This window comes from Lycorma delicatula, chromosome 11, assembly GCF_047948215.1.
Source record: "Lycorma delicatula isolate Av1 chromosome 11, ASM4794821v1, whole genome shotgun sequence".
NCBI lineage: Eukaryota > Metazoa > Arthropoda > Insecta > Hemiptera > Fulgoridae > Lycorma > Lycorma delicatula.
Window position 1 is genome coordinate 11,824,182 of NC_134465.1, and position 14,436 is coordinate 11,838,617.

At 31.1% G+C, this 14,436-nt stretch overlaps 1 long non-coding RNA gene across 1 annotated transcript; it reads right to left on the bottom strand.

Annotated features, from left to right (window-relative positions):
- Window positions 1-1,816: 1,816 nt before the first annotated feature.
- Window positions 1,817-11,130, bottom strand: LOC142332032 (uncharacterized). Its single transcript, XR_012758123.1, has 3 exons — window positions 10,885-11,130; window positions 10,443-10,655; window positions 1,817-1,944 (listed from the first exon to the last, which is right to left on the bottom strand). It is a non-coding gene; the product is annotated as an uncharacterized LOC142332032 (long non-coding RNA).
- Between the last annotated feature and the right edge of the window lie 3,306 nt (window positions 11,131-14,436).

Sequence of the window (14,436 nt, forward strand, 5' to 3'; positions counted from 1 at the left end):
TTGGGATGCGGTTTTGAGCCGGGCCAGTACCGGAGCGGAACGTTGATCGCAATGGTTCTAAATTTCGAACTAGTCTCCCGCCTGCGAAGGAGGTTTTACAGCCTTGCGATGCAAGAATGGCGGGAGGAATGGCACGCCACGTCTAAGGGTATGTCCTTGTATATATTTATACAGGACTTGGGGGAATGGTACGCTTCTAGTTCGCTTTTAAGGGCAACGGGAGCCCAATTGCTCTTCAACTACATGAATTTAAACCAATATTTGTTTCGGTTCTGCCTGGAAACTGATGAGCTGTGCGTCTGCGGGGAGGTCCAGTCAAACGAACACATGATGTTCCGAGTACCCAACTCTTGTAGGGGGGGGGGGGGGGGGTAGAACTCAGGCCACCCTAGAACTTAGAGTCAAGGGAAAAATTGGCCACTCACAAGCGGCGAGTCGCACTGTTAGACCTTGTGGGCTTTCCTTGACGCCGTTGCTTTGTTCAACTGTCATCAGTAGTTTATCTAAGGCAAAAACTCTTACCTCGCTACTATGGCAGGCTACTCGAAAATTAGTCGTCTGGCCCCCAGCCGACTAAAGTTCCAAGCGCTTTAAAATGGTGGACAGGTACTTGATGGCATTCAGCGCCCTAGGCGTGGCAGCGAATTGCTGTCTTGATGATATAAATTTATTTATTAAAGTCATGTGTATTTTTAGAAGTTGACGGGATGCGCCTACCCATTTTAGTTATATGTGACAAGTGAGTGGTTGGGACACGTAAGCCGGTGACGTATGGCACTACGTTTAGTCCGCTCATGTTGTTAGGAAAGCTCTAAGAGCTATTAGGACAGTGGTCACTAAACTGTTTCAAGGCTCAGTAACTGTTTGTGGCACAGACATACGGTCTTATGCTTTAGGGTGATCGAATGGGGTGGTGGCGGGAGAAATGCCAAGCAAACCAATTATGCAAAGGCATAAAGAAGCTTGTTCAATACAAGAATACAATAATTTACAGAAAAGAAAAGAAATTATATTTTACTTCAACCCTATTATTGTTTATATTTATAGTTTAAGATATAATTGGATCAATTTCATCTATTTCTACTTAATTCTTTGTTTATTTAAAAGTTCAAGCATATTTCTAAGAAGAGTATAACATTTCATTTATGTATATAGAATACAATAGCAGTATCAGACTATATGCTCAGCTAGCCATGAGTAGATACAGTTTTAGAAAATCATAGATTGAATAAATATAAAAAAATATTAATGCACAGAAAATTAAGAATATAATTTTTTTTTAAATTTTATCACACTTTATAAAAGTCATCTAACATGATTTTATTGTTACAGGAATTTTATTTTTTAAAAACTGGTCAAGAAATACAAATTAAATATCAGAAACGTATTAGAATAATATTTTATGCTGGAATTATAATTAATGCAGCAATTTTTTACCTTCTTTTTTATGATGTAATAATAACAACTGATTGGTTTGATCCATTCAGTTTTTCTGTACCTTATCTAGAAATCCACGTATTTTTAGAAAATTGGTATATCACATGTTTACTTATTTCAGATATAGGAAACCAAATAACTGAACTCTTAGTAAAGGTTTGTATTTATGGTAAATATAAAAAAAACTTAGTACAGTAAATTTCATTAATCTGAATAATGAGCATCTTTAACTGGTATGTTTCTGTCTTTGATCGATCCACACGATGGTGCAAGATAGAGGCAGCGTGCGGGTCGATTATTTTTTCTTGTCTTACTTAGAATAGTACAATTAGTATTATGTCACGTACTACCCTTGCTTCATCTGCAGTATCTTGATTGCTGAATGAGAAGCTGTATCTCTAATTGCATGCTACCTATGAATTTTATAGATTGTACAAGAAGCAAAGCCATTGGATGAAGTGATTACTGGGTAAAGCTGGGGATCTTGAACTAAAGCAATAGAGATAGCTGTGGAATTAAAAACTAATAAATAACAACATAATACAGTGAAAAACTTATTAAATAGTGATTAATTTCAGTTACCTATAGGAAATAAGTAGTTTATTAAATGCAGCTTCACATCTTTCAATTTTCAAAATAATTCATGAGACATTCATGTTGTGAAAATATTACAGTGCCAGGAAGACCTGGCAAATCAAACTAATAACTATTAGGGTTTCTATTGATGTTGATTTTGTAGACAAAAATCCCAGCTAAAAAGATATTGATTAATAAAATTTTCTGAAGAAAATCTTATCTTTATGGTTTTAAGTAAAAAAAAAATATTTACAGCTAAAAATAAACAAAATGGTTCCAGATAAGAAAGTAGACTGCATTCCATAAATTGATACTTTTGTAACACCTGGAATATGTAAGGAGAGAAAATCCTGGGAATTGAGAATGAAATCAGAATAAAATGTCAGCAGCTCAAGGATAAATTTATTTAATAAACTGGTTCCTGTAGATCACTATGTTAAATGAGGCTGAGTGCAATTTTGTACTTGCTGTAGTTTATAACAATTCCTTTTTCACTTTTTTTTTTAATATGCCATTGATTGAATTTCCATTGACTGAACATTTATACATTTTTGCTCTTTAAAACTGAACCTCATTATAGACCTTATCCGAAATCCTGAATTCCTTCAAAAAATCTTAAATCTTTCTTTTTCTCAACATATTTTCACAGCATGACTTTTTTGCAAGAAATCACCCTTTAATCTATTTAATGTATTATGCATAGGTATTTCTTAGTGTCTCAGTAATTCTTGTAGAAGGAATTTTTAAATTAATTTATGTCCTTTTTGTTTTGTAAATTAATAATTTAAAATAGTAAATACTGAATCAAACAGGGTGGTTGTTCAAAGTTTAAAAGTACACTACAATGTTGATGAAATTTGATAAATCAGTAAAAAAAAAAAAATTTATTACTCTGATTCATCAAGATCAGGGTTAAAGATATTGAAGCAATTCATGACAAAGAAACTTAGGAGCTGTCAGATGTTGATAATTTTTATATTAATTGTTTAACTATAATTGGTACCTGTAGTAGATTATTTAAGATCAACTTAAAGAAATATGTTAGTTTTAGGCTGAAATTTTTGATATTAATTGCTAATATCTACCGTTTGTCTACAGATAAAGTTTGTTAACAAATATATAATCATTCTTTTAAATGAACAAGTGGCTTTTATCTTGTCTAATGTACATAAACCTCATTTTTTATGGTTTAGGAATGTCACAAAAGGGTTTTAGAATATTCATTACTCAAAAGAAAAGTGTATGTCTTTAACTGATTTAGATTTAACTTGTAGAATTTAGCATTGCGCCAGTTAAAAGTGCAATCAGTCAAAGATTTTCCAAATAAGTTATTAAATGATGGAGAACATATTCATTTATAGTGTTCTATCATTAGAGCAAGTTCTGTCATAATTGCTGTTCTCCACCTTGTTCTATCCTTTGCTAACCTCTTTGTTTCTGCATATTTTCCTTTTTTTCGTAATTCCATTCATCATTTGAAATCTCTTCCTTCCTTTTCCTTTCCTTCAATTACATCCACTAATGACACCTTCTTCTCATACAATGTCCTAGACAATTCCTTTTCCTATATTCAATCACGTTTAGAAATTTCCTGTTTTCTCCAATTCTCCTTAACACTTTCATTTGTAACATTGTCTTACCATCTGACATTTAACATTCTGCACCACACCCGCATTTCAAAAGCCTCAATTATTTTCTGTCTGCCTTTCTCATCATCCACATTTAAGCTCCATAGAGCATCACACTCCAAATAAAACATTTCATTAATCTCTTCCTTAATACCAAGTTTAACTTTCCTCACAGAAGACTTCTCTTCTTTTTAAATACCTGCTCTTACTTCTTGATATTCTTGTTTTAATTTTTACTGTGCAAGTCAGTCATCAGTTATAAAGCTCCTTAAGTTTCTTCACCTGCTCTAAAACTTCATTTCCTATCTTAATCTCAATCCTGTTCTCTTTTCCACCTAATAAATGTCTTCTTTTTTGTTGATCCTCATACTCTGACTTTCGCAAGCTTCATTTAAGTCATCAAGCAGTTTTCTTGGACTCTCCACCAGTACTGCCATGTCGTCAGCAAAATGTATACATTCTATTCTTCTTCCCCTGATTTTTATTCCTCTTTTCCCATTCAGACAGCATTTAATTATTTCTCCCAGTTATATACTAAACAGTGTTGGTGATATGCAGCATTCCTGCCTCACTCCCATTCCAATCCTTATTCTTCCTGACATTTTGTCTCCTGCCCTCACTTTTATTCTTTGGTTATAGTACAACTCATTTATTACGCACCTCTCTTTCCAGTTAATTCCCTTATTTTTCAAAATTAGCAGTAATTTATCCCATCTAATTCTGTCAAATGCAACATACACTCTCTGCCTCCTTTCCATATATCTCTCACCTACTACTTTTAGCTGCCCTGTAGTGTTCCTTGTTCCAACAGCTCTTCTAAACCCATACTGTTCTTCCTCAATACTACCATCCAATTTATTGTATATCCTCTTATTTAGAACCCTTAATAGTACATTAGAACACAACCCTGAATTTATATTTACAGCCCTGTAAATTTTATATTTATAAATATTTTAATACTACTAATATATTTCTGCTATAGATCTCTTTTAAGATTACACAGGAAGATGATTGGTTTCATAATTGAATATAATATGTTCAGGAACCAATTGAACATGGGGACTTCTTCAAAAACTCCATTTTGTAGATTATGATATGAGTCCAATTATAATAAACAGTAATTCTGGAGTGTAATGATAAAAAACCAAACAACTCTAATTTTTAGGGTATCCTCTTTTCAGAGTACAGGTCTGATTTGATAGAATGTATTCTTGTCTAATTAATGAGATAGACCAGAAAAATAAAAGAATCAAAAAAAAAAAATGATAATGAATCATAGACAAAAATGATGTCATTATTAATGTACAGAAAAATTTGCAATGTTTATCGCAATTGATCCTCCTCTTTTCCATACTAATTATATTATTTACTTATTAAAAAATCAAATAAATTTACAGAAACATTTTTCTTGTTAACATAGGTACTGGAGACAAAAAACTTGAATTCAGAAGACCGTGTAAAAGAAATTTACAATTATCGTATGCTGTGGAATAAATTCATTGGAACATGTGAAAATTTAGCTTCATTTTATAATTTAAATGTCCTGTTTTATATATGTATTATATTGTATTATTTTATAGCTACTACATACACAACAGCAACACAGCTTATTACTGGAAATCCAGTTGTACGTCCAATTATATATATTGTTTGGAATACCATTTATCCTTTATTAATGGTATGTGAAGGTGGTCATAAAATATATAAGGTAAGTTAAAAATTATTATTATTATTATTATTATATAATGATTCGTAAATTGTTGAGGAAAGGAATATTAAGAAAACAGAAGTAATAGTATCCGTAACATTAAAATTTTATAATCATGATAAGATTTAAAATATGAATACATGATTGAGGTTGTGGAGATTAGTGAATGACAAAAAACTATAATAATAAAAAGAAACACTACTTCTTGGAAAGAAAACTTCAGAGAAAAGGAGAGTAAATTAGGATATAATAAGAGATGAAGTAGGAAAAAGCAACATTTTGATAGAGATAAGTTTGAATTAGGGACTATTAATTTAGAAAAGAAACAGAAATGCATGCTCAAAATTCTAACGGGTTGTAGGCTGTCATTTATTATAGTATAATTCGCATTTTCTACAAATAATATTATTTAATAAATATTTTTGGTTCTCGGTTAAATAAATTATTCACATAGTTATAATTAACAAATTACTAAAAAGTATTTCAGTTAAAAATTTATCTTACTATTACACTAATTTAAAAAAAAAATAGTAAATTTACTTAAAAATTATAAAACAAGACAATGAACTAAATCTATTATTACATTTGTTCTGATGTTTAGTGAATGTTAGGTTAAAGTTTAATGTAATTCCATTTTTAAATTCAACTTATATTCTAGAAATGAGTAAAATAATTTTAACCTGATCAATTTTTCTATCCTTCTATTAAAAATTATAGTAACTGTTGAAGATTAATTGACTCATGTCTTGAACACATCTTTAAGTTTATCAGTCAATGAAGAATAAAAATTACTGATGATCTGTAAAAATGTTGAAATTAATATGTAATTAAACTAAATTAGAGAAGTAGAAAAGGCAGATCAGAATGTTAGGACTGTACAGTTACATGTCATGTACAGTTCTATGAATTTAATAATGTATTATAACGATCATGACTGTTACATACAAAGTTTTATGTGCAAGTTCCAAGAATTTGCTAGTGAGAAAATAATTATGTATCCAAAATCCTAATGTCCAAATTTACATAATTCACCTTTCAAACAGTTCCCCTAGTCGATTAAGCAATAGTTTTAGTTTATTTCATGATTTGAAGCAACTTTTAAGAGCAGCATGGTATTAAGGATGTTCAATACCTTTGGTAATTTCACTTATGCTTTTTCAATAGAGTTAAAATGAGTTTCAAATTAGTGAAGAAGCCATAAGAGGGTGGGGTCTGGCACCTAATTTACCAGATACGTCAAGTTAATCACATGTGTTGATTTTTTTAGCAACTGCTTTGTATTAATGAATTATACAAAGTAATGTAATCAAGGTGCAATCTTTTTTCACATTTTATACATTTTAAAAATACCACATTATTAATTTCTTGGAAAAACAATACAAAAGTATCTGTATCAGAAGATAATTATTTAATATAATTATAAAATTTTCTGTTGGCAGTCCAAAAATAAAAATCATTCACTGGATGGATTGTAATTGATTTAAATATGAATAAAATCATTGGAATTTTCTTCTTCAGAGAGATATACACCACTGCTAATTGCACAAAGAGACTAGGTTCACCTAGCATAAAAGTTTTATATAACTTGTTAGATGATAAATTTTCAAGACCAAATTGATTTCATTTCAAAACTACTGAACTGTTTTATTTTATTTTGAAGTGTCATAATTAATTGCTAAGTGTGGGATTATTATTAAATAGCAATTGTATCAATTGATATTTTTTTCTAAAATATAATGTTACATCTAGGAATGACTTAAAAAAAATTAGATCAATTTCAAGATATACAAATGGGGATCTATAATCTTTGTTTGGTACTGGATTTTTTAAATTAAAATTTCTGACATTTCAAAGTCCTTAATTTATTCCTAAGAAAAAAATTACTTTTATCAAATCAGAGAACACAACTATTTTTGTGTTACACTGCCTAACTGCCTTAGGAGAATGGTCCTTATAATTCTTCACTTTGTATTTTTAATAATATATTTAATGGTCTCTAGAAGATCTAACAACTTTATTTAAAATCAAGTTAAAAGGTTTAAAGAAACAATTTTACTCTGCCTTTGAGTTTTTAAATAATAAAATTAGATAAATGTAATTTTCTTTTGTATACTTGAATAGAATTTTGTTAAAAGGGCACTTGAGGTCATCACAGGCCAGAATGTGCAAGTCTGGTGGCTTGACTCCTGCGAATAGGAAGATGGCAAAAGAGGCGATTGAGGAGGACACTTTGAGGACATGGCAAGAGGTGGGAACAGGGTACGAAGGGCAGGTGGATCCACAGGATAATTCATGATATTAGCAGATGGATTGCAAGACCCCATGGCTTATTGGATTTTTATCTCATTCAGATGCTGACGAGCAACGGGGGCTTCAGGGCAAATTTATATTGTTTTGGACTAGACTGCGCAGAAACCTGCCCTGATTGCCGAATGGAAGAAACAGCATAGCTTGTTTTCTTTAAGTGTCTCCGCTTTGCTATGCAGAGAGGTGAAATGCTTGAACTCCTGGGTAAGACAGTTTTATTCCCGCCTGCAAGGCTTATGGACTTCATGCTGGCCAAAGAAGAGCAGTGGCTTGCTGCAGCCAGGTATTCCAGAGCAGCATGGAGAGGCTTCGGATGACAGAAGAAACAAGGAAAGCAGACAGATGCTCGAGAACTCTGGTGCGGAGGACAGGGCCGCAGATGAGTGTCTAGAGGGCCTCCCGACCATGTGGGGGTCGCCTGGATTCAGTGAACCTGCGATCACTACGATGCTCAGAGCAGGAAAGTAAGTGCTGCTTTTTGCAGCTAATTAAAAAAAAAGGAGAAAGAAAAGAAGAAGGAAAAAAAAAATTGGCAATACTCCTGGGTATGAAGGTTATGTTCCCACTGGAGGGAATTATGGATTCCAAGCTAACCAAAGAAGAGCTCTGGCTTGCTGTGATTAATATGGCTTAGTCTATATGGAAATGCTCTGGATGGAGGAAGAAGCAAAAAAGCAGACGGGCGCCTGAGAGCTCTGGTGCGGAGGACAGGGCTGCAGGTGAGTGTCCAGCGAGCCTCCTGAACCTGTGGGGGTTGCCTGGATGTGGTGAACCTGTGGTCACTGTGATGCCTGGTGCAGGAGGGTAAGCTTCCCCTTTCTGAAGTAATGCCACACAGCAGTTTTCAGAAAGGGGAAGGAGACTATCAGAGGTGGAGGTTTAGTCGGTAGGGTGCAGGCACATATACACACTCAATAACATCTTGTGGAACCTGTTAGTGAGTTCGACACTTTGTATGTAAATGGTATTCCTCTCCTCTATAAAAAAAGCCATCCGTAAAACAAAACTTTCGGAAAACGGCAAAAAATTGTTAAAATAAACCAAGATTTTTTTAAAGTGACTATTTATTTTGTTTATGTAAGTTTATGATGGGACCAACTGTTTGCATTAAAATTATGTATTAAAAAAATTTCATTCATAATTTTTTTAATATTTTGGATTGATGCCCTCTTATCAAAGTGTAAAAATAAATGGGATTAAAAAAACTTTTTTATCTTTTAAACAGGTTTTATTAATGAGTATCAAAAAACTAACCTATTAACATTATTTTAAAAAAAAGTTTAAATTGACAAAATGCATTGAAAGAAATTAAATATTATTTTCTAACTTTGCAATAATGTTAAATATGTAAGGCTTTTTTCATAAAAGTTTTTACAGGCATTGATTCTTGATATGATGTCAAATCATCTTTTTCCAATTTGCCAACTAGGCCTTTTAAAATTTCATTATACAAATCCAAATGTTCAGCTGGAATATACTCCAGCACTTTCCTTATATTGTGCAAGGCCAAGACGGCCTTGTTCAGTTGGATCTTGCCTTCAGGGTAAGCAAGCTGATTTGGGGCATTAAGAGTTTCACTGGTTTTTACAGACATGAATAATGTTTGCTTGTCTAGACCACTGATAGTGGAATAGGTGGTTATATAACCTTTCAAGTTTGATTTGTACACAAAGTAGTACAATTCAACCCTGTTTTCTTTATGCAATCCCTTTATTTCATTAGAAACTGCATGTAATTTGTAAAACTTTTCCACCATGTTTTAAAATCTAATAAGTCATTGCAGTCGACTTGTTTGACTGTAAATTTTCCTGATTTACTATGTTTGTTGATGTTTCAAGTACTTCATCAACAGTATAGATCCTGTTGTTTTGCTATAAACAGCTTTTAATAAGACCGAAGGCTTGATCATAGGGCAAAAACTATAGCCCTTACCAGGAAAAATTGTTGAACTTTAGAGAACTGCCCAGAATCTGTTAAATACAAGTACCTGTTAAGAGCTTAGTTTTTATTTTACCCATAGAAATTATCTGAATAAATTTTTAACTCAAAATATTGTTTTATTTTTTGGAATAATATCCTTAAGGTAGAAATGCAGGAAAGAACAGATTTCATTTGGCCTTTTTAGCCTTTGTTTCATTGTAAACAAACAAGATACTGGTTTCATTTTTTACATCAGATATGCAGAAGGTGTTCACTGTCAGTTGTCTGAGGTAAAACAGATCCTGCACTGGTATTTTTGACAAGGAAAGATTTTGCATGTAATTCACAGAACATGGGGTTCCTCTATTGCTTTTTCAGAACATTCATTTTCTAAATGTACGTAAAATTTTTTACTCTTCCTTAAGTAAACCATAAGTTCTGGAGCTGTTACATGCTTACCTACATCAGTTAAGTGAGACATTTTTAGTTTTAACTCCTCACAAGTACAACAAGTGTTAACTCGGGGTCTCCCAAACTGATAGTTATAATTCTCATAAAAATAGATTTTTATAAAAGTTTTCACTTATTACTAAGTCGTCTGGGTGCTTTTCAAGGTATAGCTTATGCATAAGCTTGAGATTCAAATCGGTACTTAAATAGCAGACTTTTTCCTAAGTAATGAGATTCTTTAATAAAGAAAGAATCTATATGATTTTTAACAGTAATTTCTTTTCTTCTGAAAGTTTAAAAGAAATGTGTCTACCCATTTTGTCCTCTGATGTTTGTCCTTTTTGCTGTAGTTCTATGATCCTTCTAACTCTTTTAAAAGATATACTAAATACAGATACTAAAGTATTCATACGTACTACCTTTCTGATGCAAACAAACAATACATGGTATTTGCATGATGCAGAAACTTGGATTTTCCTTAGTTCTTGGTTTTCTTCTTTGGATTTCATATATGTCTATCAATCTCTGAAGAAATAAGCCTTGCTAGGTTTTTATGGATGTCATAAAACTTGGCAAAGATCTCAATGACAATGTCTTCTCCCATTGACTCCAATCACTTGTGCTGACATCTGCAACAATATACATAAACAGATTTTATTAGACTAGGCCAACATGTTAATTAGTTTTTGTTAAAAGTATTTTTTTCCTAAATTACTATTCTGGATACTAGGAAAATGTGTACTAAGTTACATGTTGCATACAAGTAGGCTAATCCTGGGTCTAGGTTAAGATAAGTTAGGTTACATTAGATGTGAAAATTTTGATTTTCTAGTATATTAGCAATAAAATTGTACTTACCCACAAGATAATTTTGGTTGTTTCTCTGGTACATTATTTCCCTTGTGATTTAAATAAGATCGTCCTTTTACAATGGCTTCTTTGATCTGATTCCTTTTATAAGCGGCTCAAGAGTTCCAGCATTCAAGTCCTAGTAAAGGCAGTTACTTTATACAGATTTGAGTACTAGATCGAATACTAGACTGTACAAGACTACACTTCATTTACACTCATACATGTTATCCTCTGAAGTAATACCTAACAGTATTTCCCGGACGCTAAAATAAGAAAAAAAGGATTATACTTCTTAGGATGACTGACATCGGGTTGACATCACTACCTCATCATCTTCAATACAGTTATTGTACGGCATTACAATATCATGGTTTTTAAAAACATTATCAAAATATAGTTTAATACCGCATTAATCAATAAAACCCAACATTAACCTCAGAACAGCGTTACTAAGAGAATGAATGAGTCTCCGACTAGCTGCTAAATAAACAAAACAGCTGTTAATAGCCAGTACTGCCAATCACATTTTGTTAAAAGGACATTAATCCTGGAATGAAGCCTTTTTAACAAAATGCAAAATATTAGAGCAGCTATATAGCTTCTTCTCTAATGGGTGGATTGATGTATGTGTAACACAGTTTGATGAGCTTATGTATCAAGTTTTCAAAATGAGAAGAAAGTTGACTTCTCAAAAAAAAAAAAAAATGGACTAATGCAACAAAATGCTACTCCACTCGTTTGATATATATTCACATATATAACATCTAATACATAGCAATTAATACCTTTACATAATTATTTTACTGTATACTGGTTTTACTTATTTATTATCTTCCCATGTATGAATCACTATTATTTCATAAAATAATTATTTCTATGTATTAATATGAACTATAATCATAATTTTTTATTGTTTTCCTTGCATTTTTCAGCTACAGGAAGGTGATGACTTTCATTGAATTGTGTGAACATAAGTTCTGTACACACAACTGTATTATCATGAAAGTCCTTGTTAGAGAGGCAACCAGGAAACATTTCAGCAGTTCATCTAATGTTAAGTTTGTTTGCCAAAAATGCATTGCATGTACAATAAATCCTATGACATTAGGTCTTTGTGATCATTTCAATGCTACAATTTTGGTCTATCTGATCCATTAAAATCAATAAAAAATTTTAAATACTTATGATGTTGAGAAATTCTTCCTCAAATAAATTTTTAATCACCAAAATTCTTGTTTAGAATTCAATAGGTTGTTATCAAATTTTTTTGACTAAAGTGAATTTGGTACAAATCCTTTATTCCTTAACATTAATCATCACATTAACAGAATCACAAATAGTGAATAGAAAAACCCAAAATTGAGAACACACACACACACACACTCAGAAAGACACCACTCATGAACCTGGTTTGTAAAACAAACTTGTGAAATAACTAATTTGTAGTGAATTGGAGTGACTGACCATGTTTTGTACTGTCTATTGGTTCTTAAAAAGTCAAGTATCATCTCATAATGAGATGTGTACTCAAATGTTTCAAAGGATTTTAGGATTAGGCATTATGAATTTTATACATTACTACAGTGCAGCTGACGTAATGATAATTTTCTGTTAAATGTTGTTTATATTCAGATATAAATTACTGTTGCATTTAATTAAAATTAATTGCCTTTTTTATAAATTTTAGGTTAAAAATTATTTTTTTGAAAGAGTACTTCAGTGCAACTTAATCTTTCTATCTAGAAAAGAAAAATATGAGGTACAAAAATTTTTTTTCATGTTTTTTTTTAAAACTAACGCATGAATGTTCGAAAGTGTGTGTCATGTATATATATATATATATATGTGTTTACCTGATTTGCATAGTAAGATATAGATTTACATTAGAGATTGTGTACATTTAATAAGTTCAATTGCTTGCTTATTATCATCATGTATACATAATGTAGAAAATATGCTCTTCTGTGATTTATTTATTTACTTATTTAGTAATTATAAGTTTGTCCTAAACGACAGTCAACATTTTTTGAGATGAAGCTTGATTAGAATTTGAACCCATCATCATGTTCTGGGAGACTGTAAAAAAGAGAGATGTTACTTTTCCACCGATGTTGACAGAAACTAACAGAGAAAAGAAGAAAGAGGCTAATTATATGCATTTTATGTAAATTAAATAATTTTAATTGATGTCTTTTAAAAGGACTTGAAAATTTTATGTTAGTGTTTCAAAAATTATTCATGAAGGATATCAATGATATAAAACCCTTAAAAGTTTAATCCATATATATGGATAAAATGGTTGCAATAATCTTCTCAAGCATATGTAACATTACTAATCATCTAGATAGAATTCCCACCAATGAAAATGACAGTTTTTTGTGGTCTATAAGTGGAATTTTTGGTTGTTTTATTAAATGACAAAATCCCTTGGGATAATCATTAGATTATCCCAATTCAATTTCTTTTAAAAATACAATTTCAAAAGAGTTTCTTTTACAGAAAAAATATTACTCTGTCGATAAATTTTTAAATATTACTATTAAAAAAAAACCTAACTGAATTTTGTTTCCCATTCAATGTGTAGACATATTTCTGCTCCAATAATTTTCTTATTAATGTCTTCTGAATTGAGATTTATTTTGTAATTATTATTATTTTTTTATTTATTATCTTTATGTATTTATTTTAAGATTGTCTCATATGTTTTTATTTAAATAATTAATATGGATTTTAATTGCATCTGTTTTTTATTTTATATTAAGATAAAAAGATAAGTTTTTGTTTTAAATATGTATTTTAAGATACTGCTTTGGTAAAGATTTTACCATGCTTTCCATTGATCCATTCAGGCAAATGCTCAAACAGTTCTTATGTTTTATTGATGGATTCACATATCTACCCATTCCTGGCATGCTTTATATAATGTATTATTATGTACAAATCAAAATAAAAGATTTATTTGGAATATTTTTTTTTGTCTTTCATCACTTTTTTACATCTAAATGCACTTCTATAAGTGCATCGATAAACTTTCTACTTGTACATCATACATCCTTAATGATGTCATGTATTCTTTAATATTTATATTCCTTCCCAGTTTTTACCATCTACACCATGTTTCACAATTAACTAATCCTGATGTAACATAATATTGTCTACCTTATGCTTTATACAATAGTGTGTATACAAATGTTTTGTGAAAAACATCTTTCTTCTCCAAATCATTATTAAAGGATCAGTTCATTGAGAGGTTCTTTATTTCAATTTTTCACATCTGTAAATTTTCATTTTTAGCATTTTCCTGTGACACAAAATTTCAAAAGTTTCTCCAATTTTAGTGCTTCTGTATTCTTACTGCCCATATTTTGCTATATAAAATTCTTTATACTTACATTTACATCTGATGTAGTCAAATTTTCTTTTTGCTTGGAAAACTCTTCAAGTTTATATTAATCTGTTTCTGATGCCTTTCTTATTTTCTCTGAGAGTAATGATGTTTACTGTACTGTCATAGTGAAGGAGTCAAATGTAGAACTAAATATCACCTGAATTTTGGTA